Source organism: Denticeps clupeoides, unplaced genomic scaffold (genome assembly GCF_900700375.1).
Source record: "Denticeps clupeoides unplaced genomic scaffold, fDenClu1.1, whole genome shotgun sequence".
Taxonomy (NCBI): Eukaryota; Metazoa; Chordata; class Actinopteri; order Clupeiformes; family Denticipitidae; genus Denticeps; species Denticeps clupeoides.
The window spans coordinates 72,972-87,097 of NW_021630116.1; the positions used below are offsets into that span (position 1 = coordinate 72,972).

The following is a 14,126-nucleotide window of genomic DNA, read 5'->3' on the forward strand; positions in this document are numbered from 1 at the left end:
ATACATTAAAACAACCCTTCAACTATGCATTTATATTTTACATTCACATTACATTTACAGCTTTTATCAGACGCCCCTTATCCAGAGCGACTTACAATCAGTAGTTACAGTGCCAGTACAGAAATTGCATTTTCATTCAATTTAGCTGGACATGGCGTATGATTGCAGTTTCAGGTACTCTGCACTTACTGAAGATCTCTCCCAGTTCCTGACTGGGTAAATAAGGCTTGTAAATTAGTTTAGTTTGTTTAGTAGTTCGACCCAATCCATAATGCCCTGTGCAAGTGTGATTTTATGTGCAACAGGATATAAACTCTATCATAAACAAACAGTCTGTTGATTTACATGTATTCGGGGGTTTGATTCATACATAGTGTTGATATACAATGACACACAACATCCTAATTAAAAAAGTTATGATTGTGTAAATTAGTCATGTAGTCAGACCGGCTGTACGTTTAGCCACTTTACTGTTCTTACAAAACTGGAAACACACAATTCTGTTTAATTGGGACTTTATGAAAACGAAACATGCACGAAGTCGCTTCGAATAAGCGGACATGGCAACTCGGTTCTGTTTTCTGTCTTGCCGTAAAACTGTCGCCAAAAGTAATGATTGACCGGCAGGAGATTGATTTTGCTGTAACATTTTCTCCTAACAAAGCAATGTGTGAATGATAAAATAAGATAAAACACACAAGCATTACATCCCCTGAGTTTAGCGCCCCGCGTTTAAGCCAATCAAATGGAAGCACAAACGTTGCCAGGTTTGCAGTAAAACGGAATGCAAATAAAATTACTTGAACCCCCCCCCCCCCTATATTTTCAATATGAGCGTGCAAAATATAAAACAACTTTTTATTCCATGATCGGATCAAACACTAACACACATGTTCTTGTTTGCTGGTTAGACGACCAGCTCAACCAGATCTCACGAAAGCTTAGTTGTTTATTACATCGTAACAGTAACGTATGAAGACAATGTGGATTATTGTTGTGTGTAGTGTGTTTGGATATTCAAAATCTCAAATGAAGAGGAGTCCGCCGTGTTCGTTATGCAACTTTTTCTCGCCCTCTCTCGCGAGATCTGGCAACACGTGTCCCGTCGTATTTAGTGCGGCTCCCTTGTCACTTCCTCTCGACTCCGCGTCCAGGATGCCTCGCTTCTAGAGTCCCGGCCGCCGGTCGAAGCGTCTTCCGCCGGGGAATCGTGCGCCCCGTCGCCTCCGCAGCAGTCATGCCGAACATCGTGCTGTTCAGCGGCAGCTCGCACCACGACCTGTCCCAGCGGGTGGCGGACAGGCTGGGTCTGGAGCTGGGCAAGGTCATCACCAAGAAATTCAGCAACCAGGAAACGTGGTGAGCCACCGTGGGCGACGTTCTCGTGTTTTTTTTTAGCGACCTGCACAGCGCGTCAGCCCACGTGTGCGCGCGTTGCGCGGCCCCGCTGTTTACGCGGAAGCGCGCCTGTCGGGGCGACGCCGTATTCCTTATTTTTTTTGTCCGGCCGTCCGTGTATTATATGTTATTTCATGTTAATATAGAACATACAAATGTGCTTTATTTGCCTCCTTTTTTTTTTTGAACGGTGAATCACGTGACCGCCCCGGAGCACCTCCGATTTTTCGGTGTAAGTAAAGATGCGGTTGGGCGTGTTTGTCGCTGCTGCAGGACAGGGAGTCTGCGTGAATATGAATATGAATATGAATGTGTGCGTGTTCGTTTGAGATTAGCCGCCGTCGGCAGCGCGAGTTTTCGGCTGTGGGGTTGCCAGATCTGGCGACCGAATCCTGCCGCCTGCGAAGTGACGTTTCAACGCTCCGAGGCGACTCTGTGTCGTCCGTCCGTCCGTCCGTCCGTCCGTCTGTTTCCCTCAACAGCCCTGCTGAAGCCTCAGTGAGCGTCCAGTAGGCTGGCTTTTACTCTCCTTAGCCAGCTTATTATGGTGTTGCAGGCCCACGGCGGTGACCTCTGTTGGTCTAAAGTACAAGGCGACCGGCCAGCCACATAACTAGACCCACACCGACCGTAATAAAGTGGCCAGAGTGTTGGAGCTTTCTGAGTGGCATGTTGTGCCATGTAAACACAGCATCGGTGGGCTTGGTACTCCATACATCAGCAGTGGGGCCGGACTCCGCTCCATCGGTTAATGTCCGGGTCGGTGCGGGGAGACCCCTGCGCAGACAGAGCCCCGAGGCGTTGGGGGTGCGGCCGGAAGAGAGGCGGCTGCGGGGAGTACGGGACCGGCCGAATGGGCAGAGATCTCAGAGACGCTGATATCGGCTTCCTCCGTTCACGCTTTGTGCGAATGTTCGGAACGGGCCGACCAAACACTGCCCGCTTCCACGCTTTGATCCTATTGGTTGCGAGAAGTTGAACAAACTCGCTGATCTTCGTGACGTACAGGTCATGTCCAGCATTGCTATCTACCTCCACACGCCGTGTTCGGTCCCAACGCCCCCAGTCCAATGCCGTTTCGCCGATGTCCCTGTATGATGGACAGTCATGCTCACCAATCTGATGTGTCTCATAGTAAAGCCACACCCACTTAAATGCAAGCAGGGACGCTCTTACAATCATTTTTCAATCTACGGTTACGCTACGGTTTTCAATACACAATGTAGTGACAAATCGCAAATTAAATCGCAATTCGGTTGTTTTTTGGCGATTAGAGCTGAGTGTTTTTTTTTTTTTTTTTTTTTTTTTTCTTCTCATACGATCACACCCCCCCTCCCACCGTCAGATTTAATATCATATGCCTCACTCATCCCTGCAAATGATTCCACACAGATATAGCTGGTTTATTTATAATCAGGTTTAAGAGTCTCTTACCAACCCCCAAACGTCACGGCAACCACAGATTTTTACAGACCAGATGCACTTTCTTTTTTATTTATTGACGTAACGTCCCCAACGCTGCGTCACCAGCCTGATTGGTTTTATTTCAACTTTCAATTTAGTTCCTTGAAGGCTCTGATGTGATACTTTTGCAGATTCTCGTATTAGTTAGACTGACAAGTAGGACAAAAGATTGGATTATATTCCAAAATAATCTGTTCTGCGGATAGCGCCCCGGACGTAGGTTCCTTTCAGAGAGTCCGTGTTACGGTATTAATCTGGTGACTGGCCCTGGTATGGGGTTTGCTGATCCTTATTTGCCTCGTCACTCACTTTGTCCCAGACTCTGACATACAGGCGACCTTTGACCTTTGAGTAATGAACAAACCCCCTCGAGTTGATATCTGTCGATCTGGGCTTTGTTCACGTAAAGGGGAGAGATCAATTCACGGCCCTTTCCTGATGAGCATATGCGACGAGTCTGAACTTTTAAACCGGCCAAGTCTGGAATGTTGGTCCTATGTCCTCGGGTATCTCGTGTCCAGCCCTCACGTGCTGAGGGTCCCTTTCTGGGACTTGTAATTGATTTCAGCCAGCGGCTCATCTATTCTGCGAGCACAGCGACTGGTCATGTGACCAATGAGTTCGCGCTCTTGTGTTTGAGGAGTAGTGAAGTTGACCCAAATCTCTACAGCTGGAACCAGATGATTTTACTCTGATTTAAGTGAATAAAATTAATTTGAGTGTTAGTTCTCTTTCACTTCCGTTTAGGTCTCATGTTTATCACTACGCATGATTTTTACTGCAGAATAATCATCGTCACCACGTTCGGGAGGGTTGAGGGACACGTGACACAACCGGGAGGGAGTGGGGAACCTGGGAAGTAAACGCACATCAACCAACAAAATATAGGGTGAAAATCCAGAGTTTTATGATTTACAGTGAACAAGTGACTCGACACCCCCCCTTTCCCAACAGGAGGGTACAATGCCGACAGCGATCCGAGACAGAGGGCACTTTCACGCGGCGTACGTTTTGCTCTGGTCTGAATCGGTTTCTTCCTGGTCTGGAAAAGTCCAAGCGAACGAAAAAATGTCCTCTCTGCTTGATTGGTCCGATGCATCGCCGCGGGGAACGTCAAAAGTAAATACAGGAAGCAAGTGGCATTGAAAATTACCCATAATTCACTGTTCTCAAATTCTGTGATTACAAACCCATGTTTAGAGTCTATTTGATTTGACTGGAGCACAAAACGAACTCGTACTACAACTCGTACTATTAGCCTTTCAACAACACTACCCCATTCACACAAATCTCCAGTCCTTCAGCCACTCAGACCCTGTCTGTAGGTGACTAGGTGGCCTTGGCTCCTCCCCCCCCGCAAACCCACCGATCTGCCCCAGACAGCCCCACCACCACAACACCATAAGGACGTAATGAGCTTTAATGCTTCTAAATATGATCGTTTTGATCACTCGGTCCCATATGCATTCAGAATTTACGCCTTCGTGTGCATCACTGTGGATGAGGAGGAGGATTTATGATTTTTATTATTTTTAATGATTATTTCTGTTTTTACAGCGTGGAGATCGGGGAGAGCGTCCGTTGGCTGAGGACGTCTACATCATACAGAGCGGCTGTGGCGAGATAAATGATAATCTAATGGAGCTCTTAATAATGATAAACGCCTGCAAGATCGCGTCATCGTCCCGCGTAACCGCCGTCATCCCGTGCTTCCCGTACGCCAGACAGGACAAGAAGGACAAGGTACAACTCTCCACTTTTTAAACTTGGGTGTCAGTGGCTTGGTGGGTAAGACACCTACTGAACAGACACATACTTCTGAACCCTGAGTGTCTCCAGGGGGGCTGTCCCCCTGTAAATAATGACGATAAGGGCGTCTTCACCGCCGATAAGATGGCGCGGGGACAGCAGCTGCCGCCCTCCTCCCCATCGATCCTCTCGTTGTTTTTGGTGATGCCGCGGTCGCAGTTTTCCATTCGGAGCAGCTCCCTGCTGATTGGGTTGAGCAGAGTTGAAAACACACACACACACACACACACACACACACACAAGCTCCTCCGCACTCAGCTTCTACCCGTCAGGTTTACATTATGTAAATGAGTTGCGTGAGTTTTGGGATGGAGAGAGCCTAGTGGGTAACACACTCTCATATGAACCAGAAGACCCAGGTTCAAATCCCACTTACTACCATCGTGTCCCTGAGCAAGACACTTAACCCTGAGTGTCTCCAGGGGGGGACTGTCCCTGTAACTACTGATTGTAAGTCGCTCTGGATAAGGGCGTCTGGTAAATGCTGTAAATGTTGTGTCCCTCTGTTCGCCCTCTTTTTATAAATGGTGGGAAACATTGCGTCTTAAAACGTTACAGGAAAGCAGAGGAAATACGAGCGAAAGCTCGTTGGTTAAATGGTCTATGGTTAAAAGCAGAGGACACGTTTCCTTATGCTCACTTTTTACTGTACATTTGTGTAGGGGAAAAAATGGTTTTATTAAAAAAGCTTCAGCATGATGTCGTTCGTGAAGTTCACACTTGGTCAGACTTCCTTCATCCTCTCCTAAACATCTGGAACATTTTTCTCCACAGGGCAGTGGCCTCCTAGCGGGGAAGGAAGCGGACTCGTAACCGAAGGGTTGCAGGTTCAAGTCCTGAACCGGCAAGGTGCCACCGAGGTCTGCCCCCCGGGCGCCCGCCATGGCTGCCCCCGGCTCACCAAGGGTGATGGTTAAAAGCAGAGGACACGTTTCACCGTGATCAATTCACGTTCACAACGCTACAAAAACGTAACAACACAGAACTTCTTGTGCTTTATAGGGTGGTAGTGGCCTAGCAGGTAACACACTCGCCTATGAAGCAGAAGACCCAGGTTCAAACCCCACTTACTACCATCGTGTCCCTGAGCAAGACACTTAACCCTGAGTGTCTCCGGGGGGGGGACTGTCCCTGTAACTACTGATGGTAAATGTAAATGCTTCCAGAGTCGCGCCCCCATCTCTGCGAAGCTGGTGGCCAACATGCTGTCCGTGGCCGGAGCCGACCACATCATTACCATGGACCTGCACGCGTCGCAGATACAGGTCCGCCTCCACCCGCCGCAATTCCCCTTTTGACTTCGCTCCGGCCCTCCGCCGTCAACGTCACGGTTCTCTCTGCTTACCTGTTGAAGGGCTTCTTTGACATCGCTGTCGACAACCTGTATGCTGAGCCGGCGGTCCTACAGTGGATCCGAGAGAACATTCCAGAGTGGAAGAACTGCATCATCGTTTCGCCGGATGCAGGGGGAGCCAAACGGTGCGTTTAATAGTCTAAAGCTTCCAAATAAGAAACAATATTTTATTAGATCTAAATTAGATCTTTACTAGTTAGATCTTTGCCCTTACAGTGAAGCATATCACCTGTGGGTGGAGCCTAAGACATGTTTGTCCCGCCCACTCTGTAATGTGTCTGTGTGCTTTGTCTCAGGGTGACCTCCATCGCCGACCGCCTCAACGTAGAGTTCGCGCTCATCCATAAAGAGCGGAAAAAAGCCAACGAGGTCGACCGCATGGTCCTGGTGGGAGACGTCAAGGACCGCGTGGCCATTCTGGTGGATGACATGGCCGACACGTGCGGCACAATCTGCCACGCCGCTGACAAGTGAGACCCCGCTGTTCAAGCAAAGAGGTCACTCTGTAGATGCGGCGTCTGCGTCTTCTGTTCTTCCCCAATTGAAAGTTATATTTCATATATGAACGCCGTGTAAATGATCCCTAACTTAAACCCATCACATCGAATAGCATTGCTCATTACGAAACTTAAATGTTTTCTAGCATCAGCGCTTCACTTACTTACAGTAATGAGCGTCATTTCCATTGGGGCATAGCTTCCGGTGCGGCTTTTGCGTTCATGTTGACCCTTCTGGGCCACCTTATTTTCCTCACACATCCTAATCCCAGTTTTTGATGCTCAATAAATTACACGAAAAACGAAGTGACTCACTGATATTACTTATAACGATTAAAAAAGTCTATGGGGAGCTTTCAGAACTTGGTTCTGTGTTGTGATGAGTTATAATCCAACAGGCTGAAGAACAGCTTCTACCCGCGGCTAATCAGAACCCTCAATTCATCAGATCGATGACTTTCCCCTATACGGACATCCCACTGCTTCTACTGTCTAAGACCATGTGCAATAACCTTGCAAATATCTTTTTAAAATAGTTTCACTCACTTTTACTGTCCATAACCCTATACACACACACTTAATTTTTTTAATTTATTTATTTATTTTAATTATTATTAATATATAGTCCCTTGTATATACCCCTCCCAATATCTTGTACTGACAATAGTCACTTTTTTGTTTAGGCAACAATACAATGACAATAAAAGAGTAGAGTTATATTGATTATGCACTAAATAAAACCGGACCATGTCTACAGCGTACATTCTATGCAGAAACTCAAGGCCAAGATTCCCACACACATTCTCAGTGGTTCCCAGATACAGAGTTTTCCCACCTCATCTTGGAATGAAAATGTTCTGCAGGTGCGACCCGTGGGACTGGGCTGACAACGGTGCTATCTCTTTCTCACACATGTGCCATGTTTGTGTCTCCAGGTTGATCTCAGCAGGAGCGATTAAGGTCTACGCCATCCTCACCCACGGCATCTTCTCTGGCCCTGCCATCTCGCGCATCAACAGCGCCCCATTTGAGGCTGTGGTCGTCACCAACACCATCCCACAAGAGGAGAAGATGAAGCAGTGTCCCAAGATCCAGGTGAGGCTCACAGAGTTGCAGCTCACGCCAGTTCCCTCCGCACAAAGCCTTTCTACAAAGTGAAATGGGATTTCAGAAAAGTGGCGCATGCGATCCATTCACATTTACAGCATTTACCAGACGCCCTTATCCAGAGCAACTTACAATCAGTAGTTACAGGGACAGTTCCCCCCCTGGAGACACTCAGGGTTAAGTGTCTTGCTCAGGGACACAATGGTAGTAAGTGGGGTTTGAAGGGTGGTAGTAGCCTAGTGGGTAACACACTCGCCTATGAACCAGAAGACCCGGGTTCGAATCCCACTTACTACCATTGTGTCCCTGAGCAAGACACTTAACCCTAAGTTGCTCCAGGGAGACTGTCCCTGTAACTACTGACTGGAAGTCGCTCTGGATAAGGGCATCTGATAAATGCTGTAAATGTAAAATGAACCTGGGTCTTCTGGTTCATAGGCGAGTGTGGGGTTGCAGTACCACTGCAGGTCCGCCAGAGGCGCTATTGCGTTACTGCAGCTCTGTCATAGAGGTCCATGGCTAATGTGTGCTCATGAACTGTGTGAAATTACTATTACAATATATATTTTTTAATGCAATACATTTCTTTTTAAAAAAGAGAATAATGAAACCACACTCTTGGGCAAATTAATTTGTCAACATGTGCCTTCATGCTTTTAAATGCCTGCAGCTGTTTGGGGGTTTGAAGGAAAATTTATAACTTTATTACGACTCTGGTCTTTGTGCAGCGGCATGGGACTGCTCATGTGACTCCGGTCTAATAGGACCAATGTGATTGTCTTCTGCCTTCCAGGTCATCGACATCTCCATGATCCTGGCCGAGGCCATCCGCCGGACCCACAACGGGGAGTCTGTTTCCTACCTCTTCAGTCACGTGCCCTTGTAACTCGGCCAATCTCGGCTCACCTTCTTCCTGTTGTCCAGTCAGCACCCAGCTACGCTGCACACATCCTTCTGCAAACCTGGCAACCCGTTGTGGCTCGACGCTGTGGGCCCACATTACTCTGTTTTTACCCACAATGCAAATCTTCCCATGTGGCTCTTTCTGTGCACGTGCTGTTTTGGTTCCAGAGCTTACTGGCAATGATCTTGACCAAAGAATTTAGTTTTCTACTGTTCTCCCATTTTACCTCAATGGGGGGAAAACGTGTTCTTTTAATAACAGATTCTGTGTGGTAGGTCCTTTTACTGTCACTTTGACTGTCATTGATTTGATTTTGATTTCTTGGACTGAGATACACATGCATGCAGGCACACACTCACTCACACACATACACACACAGCTGAGGGTGCAGAGAAATCCTAACTACCCCCAATATCTGTTTTAACCTATTGTGGCACAAGTATGCATTATTTCCACCAGTGTAGCAGTTAGTGCGCAGATGCTACGCCAAAGTCTTCAGCGGTGCTCCGTTTTCGACCTGAAGGTAAATCCATTTCAGTCCTGCTCCCATTCAGAGGCTCTGGGATCTTTCCCAATGCTGGCTTGTTCTTCAGACTGCTGACATTTCACAGAACCCTTTTAATCTGTAGTGAACATTCCCATAATGACATTGTCACCACTCTGAGGGTTACCTTATGCAAATAAATCCGCTCTGCAGTCAGATCTCAGTTGGTTTTGCTGTGTTGGTCGTTGCACATTTTTTCCTAGACATTGATGACAGCTGTGAAATCTTTGCACTGACTTAGTCAGTCTTTGGGCATGTAATAAATTGGATGTACACACACGCAGGGTTTTTGAATAGTGCAGTAGTACTTCACTGTCTTGTGCTCACGAGTGCGCCCTGCTCTGTGTGCTCATTTTGTTCTTCCAGTTTGAATGAAATAAAGATTTTGACAGACTCCCGAGCCCCGTCGTGTCATGTGGTCGTGGCTTTTTTCGTCAGTGGTGGTCTGGGTGCGTTTCCCCAGCCCTGGTCCTGGAGGAACATCGGCCCCACTCATCATCGGGCCATTAAGTAACACCAGAGCCTAATGGAGACCCCCATCGTCACATCTGCAGCCGTCCATTGGAACAAAATTCACATTAACATTCTGATATTGTCATTCTATCAAGTACTTCCACAGAACAAAGAAACTAAAGTATCTATGTAAATAATACAATTTAAATACATAAAAAAGCAAGCAGCAAAACAGCCCCCTATTCATGGGGTTTTAATATAAAGTAGTAACTGAAATGTATGAGCAATCTCTAAGAGTAATTTCTGGTAGCAGTACACTGCTGGTCTTAGAACAGAATAGAATGCCTTTTATTCTCACTCTACACACGTCATGTACAATCGCTGCAGAAAATAGTACACGAAATATGCAAGATTACAACAAGGTGGTTGTTATTGCCTCCATTTCATGATCATTTAAGAACTGTCCGACAGGAGCTGCTGCATCGTTAAATGAATAACGGGAAATTCGCGTTAATCTGGACCACGTGTGAGCCAGTGGACTCAAAAAGTTTAGGCCCGTTAAAGTTGTAGTACGACAGCGCTGATCTTTTGGGGTGTAAACAATCCCTCGTTCTTCGGCAGAGCAGGAGTAGTAGATTCGTTTGTGACAAAAGAATCGTTTTCACCCCAAAGGTTGATCGCCCCGGAGTTCTGAATTCTGAGGCACTGCGTGTTCTCGCCAGACCGTCGAGATTCACGAACCTCCGTCACCGGGACCTGCGCAGTTTGCGTTGCGTCGTGTCTCCGCCTCGCCTGCAGGGGGCGGCAGCAGCGCGCATGCGCTCGGTCAAGTCAGCCATTTAGCGTTAGACGAAGCGCCAGGGTACCTTGGTAGTAGCAGCAGCGCTCCGCGGACTCTTGCGCAACATGCGGTAGAAGTGTAGTAGTAGTAAACAAAGTGCCTGGTGCTGAGGTATGAAAGTTAGTGCGTGTTTTTTCTAGCGTTGTGTAAAAAGTTCCGCGCAGTTATCCATTTTCTTCACCGGCAGGAAAAGCATAATCTTTTCACGTGATGGTAAGTTTAACCTCAGAGTCCGCGGTAAAAAAAACAACAACTGTAATTTAATTCCATCTTTTTTGTTTGTTTGTTTGCAGGCCAGCGGGTCGCACCCCGATACCTGGTACTGTAGCCCCGTTTACGCCCGCTACTGGCAGCATTACCAGCAGGCCATGAGCTGGCTCCACAGGCACCGACAGGCGTACAGCAAGGCCCTGGAGGCCGCCTGGGGCCCCGTGGCGTGGCCCCGTGGCTCCTCCGACTGGCACGTGGGGTGCTGCGGGGAATTCGGGGGTCCGAGGAGGAGGAAGAGGAGACATCGGACGGGTCCAGCAGCGGGGTGGAGTGTGACGTCACTCGCAATGGACATTACCCGACGAGCTGCGAGAGTACTTCGCTCAGACCGAGAGACACCGGGAGGAGCTCAGTGAGTGTGTGATGCGTGATGTCACAGGGCCGTAGTGGCCCAGTGGTTAACACACCGGCCTATGAACCAGAAGCCCCCGGGTTCGAACCCCACTTTCTACCATCGTGTCCCTGAGCAAGACTCCTAACCCTGAATGTCTTTGGGGGTGAGACAGTCCTCTTGCTATCCCTCCCCCTGGCCAATCACACCGTGACCTATGCTGACCTATGGCAAGCATTTTTTCACCTTTCACATAGCTAGAATTGATATGAATTTTCACATATCCATAATTTCATTCTTCCTATCCACAATTTCTCTTTCAGATATTTACATTTACGTCATTTATCAGCGACTTGCAATCAGTAGTTACAGGGACCATCCCCCTCTGGACACAATGGTGGTACGTGGGGGTTCTGTTCCCCATTAGGCCACTCCCACCTCATTATCCAGTTCTTACTGTTCACAGTATTCATTTTGAATTTACAAAATTAAAAACACTTTTCCGATATCCATAATGGGGACAGGTCAGATTCTAAACCAACAGATTCAATCCGAACCAGCATTTTTTTTTCCCAGCAGTTAAGAGTGACCGTAACCATCAAACCATCACTCAAGTTCAAGTTGAGCTTTCAGCTACGTACATTTACAGCATTTATCAGACGCCCTTATCCAGGGGACACTCCCCTGGAGCAACTTAGGGTTAAGTGTCTTGCTCAGGACACAATGGTAGTAAGCGGGATTTGAAACCCAGGTCTTCTGGTTCATAGGCGAGAGTGTTACCACTAGGCTACTACCACCCCAACGTACATGTTAGGCAGTACAGAGTGAAACGAAACAACCCTGGTGCTACGTGTAACATTTAAACAACCTTACATACTGACATAAAGTGACCATGTGTGACAATGAGACAGCAATGAGACAGACAGCATTCTTTGAACATTACATTTTTTTTTATGCTTTATAACAAGATTGTTATTCACTGTCCCTAACTTTCTCTTCTCTCGCGCAGAGCGGCAGCAGCAGGAGGATGCGGAGCGCCATGGCACGTATGTGTTGGCCGACCAAGACCCTCGCAGCGCTCCGAGGTTCTCAGCGGCGCCTCCTATGGAGCGTCCCGGGGAGAGGAGGAGTGCCCATGAAGAAGCTGTACGGGAAAGACGCGCCGCGCATCCAGGCCATGGAGGCCGCCATGCAGCTGACCTTTGACCGGAACTGCGACCGCAAGCAGCCCAAGTACTGGCCTGTGATCCCGCTCCGACTCTGAGGGACTGAATATTCCTGATATTCCTGGTTTCTTTCTCCATTACAGCCAAACCTCACAGGTCATTTCTGTTTAATGGTCATTGCAGATTTTTACATTTGTCCACCACTTTTAGAATTGCTACAGGTGAAGAGCTCCACCAGGCCAGTAGGGGGTGCTGTGGATCAGTAGTGGGGGTGTCACTGGTGGTCGAATCAGGAGTAGATAGATGCTCGTCTGAAAAACTGGACCGATGAAGGACTGAAGGTTTTTTTTTTTTTTTTTTTTTTTTCCCCCTTCTCCCCCAGTCCTGCCCGTGTTGTGTTCAGGGTCTGCAGCTGCTGCCTCTGACCTCTTCCACCCCAGCGCTCTGATATGCAGAGCTGGAACATGTTCATGGTGGAGCCCTGGGTCGGGTCATGATGGCTCAGACATGCTATTTTCAATCTTGCAGTTTAAAATTCTCCTTTTCTTGGCCATTAAATCTACTCTACTTCATTTTTTTTTTCTTCAGCACCAGTTTTTATTGTATTTGCGGTCTTGGTTTGTTCAGGCATGCTATCATGTAAAATAAAGTTATAGTTTGGTTTTAATTTATCCCAAGGACAACAGTTCCTGAAGACTCTGCTCTTTTTGTGAGGCCGGGCCCACGTTGCAGCGCATCGCTCCTCGTGGCATCATCTTCGCCTAACTAGGTCACAGCAGCCTCCCCCCGCGCTGGCGAACTAATGCGTTTTGTCTGCTGCTGCTGCTGCTGTTTTTTTTTTTTTTTTTTTTTTTTGTACATTTTAGATGCACTTTGTTCCTCTGGGCAGAATAGGGTTTTATGTAAAAGCAGACTTAATAAAAAAAAAAAGTTTTTGTAAATTGTGTAAATGTTCTCCTTTGCCACCTTTGTCCTTCAAATTTGACATAAACTGTTTAAAGCGCAGCGGTGAATTTTATTGGTGTGCCTGAAAAAGAACATCCAAACATTCGTATAAAGATGCAGAGTAGACCTTTGTTGAACCCCAGCACAGTGTTCATCTAAAGCAAACCATCGGCGATCCATTTTATTTCATCCACCCTCGGTTCACAGTCATGTTCTTGTACACAGCTCAAAACAAAGGCAACACAAAAGTTGCCATCCTAGATCTGAATGAATGAATGAAATATTCTTATTAAATACTTCCTTTACGTAGTTGAATGTGCTGACGACATAATCATACAAAAATGATCAAGCCATGGAAGTCAAATCCTTAAAACAAGTCAAAATGAGGCTCAGTAGTGTGTGTGGCCTCCATGTTTCCTGTATGACCTCCCTACAACGCCTGGACATGCTCCTTATGAGGTGGCGGATGGTCTCCTGAGGGATCCGGAAACTCCTGGACCGTCTGTGGTGCAACTGCTGATGCACGTGGCAACTGACAGCGGATTTGCTCTCTGAATATCAGCCTGTAGTATTAACTATGAAGCGTGGTGAACAGGTGAAACACTCCTGACGTCTGTCTGACAGATGGAGGGGGCTGCATTTTTAGGAATTAAAATGCTTTATTTGAGCTGTAATAATTTGGAGCATTTGTGAGCAAGTTCACGATCACATTTGTGGGTCGCAGGCGTTTTGAACAGAATTTTAACGGGAATAACTGTTAAAAAATAATAACTTTCTTTTTTTTTTTTTTGCCCTTTGGTGTGAAATGTGTTTGCCTTGGACATAAAAGCCAGAGCAAAAATTTGGCATAGGAATACCTTAAAACAGCGATTTGAAAGCCCAGATGTTTGTAGGGTGCCACCAGCCCTGTCCTCTTTTACAGCATTTACCTGAACAGGTGAGTACTTCTACAGTCATTCACGCTCGTGGCTGTAGGAGAATGTGAGGACGGGTCACGTGACGGGACACTTGGTGAAGAAGCCACGCCCTCCTAGTCGACGCTG

At 47.2% G+C, this 14,126-nt stretch overlaps 2 pseudogenes; both read left to right on the plus strand.

Annotated features, from left to right (window-relative positions):
• Nucleotides 1-1,104: 1,104 nt before the first annotated feature.
• On the plus strand, nucleotides 1,105-9,477 carry LOC114783777 (ribose-phosphate pyrophosphokinase 2-like; annotated as a pseudogene).
• A 1,012-nt stretch (nucleotides 9,478-10,489) lies between these two features.
• LOC114783785 (gem-associated protein 8-like) lies at nucleotides 10,490-12,255 on the plus strand (annotated as a pseudogene).
• Nucleotides 12,256-14,126: the final 1,871 nt, after the last annotated feature.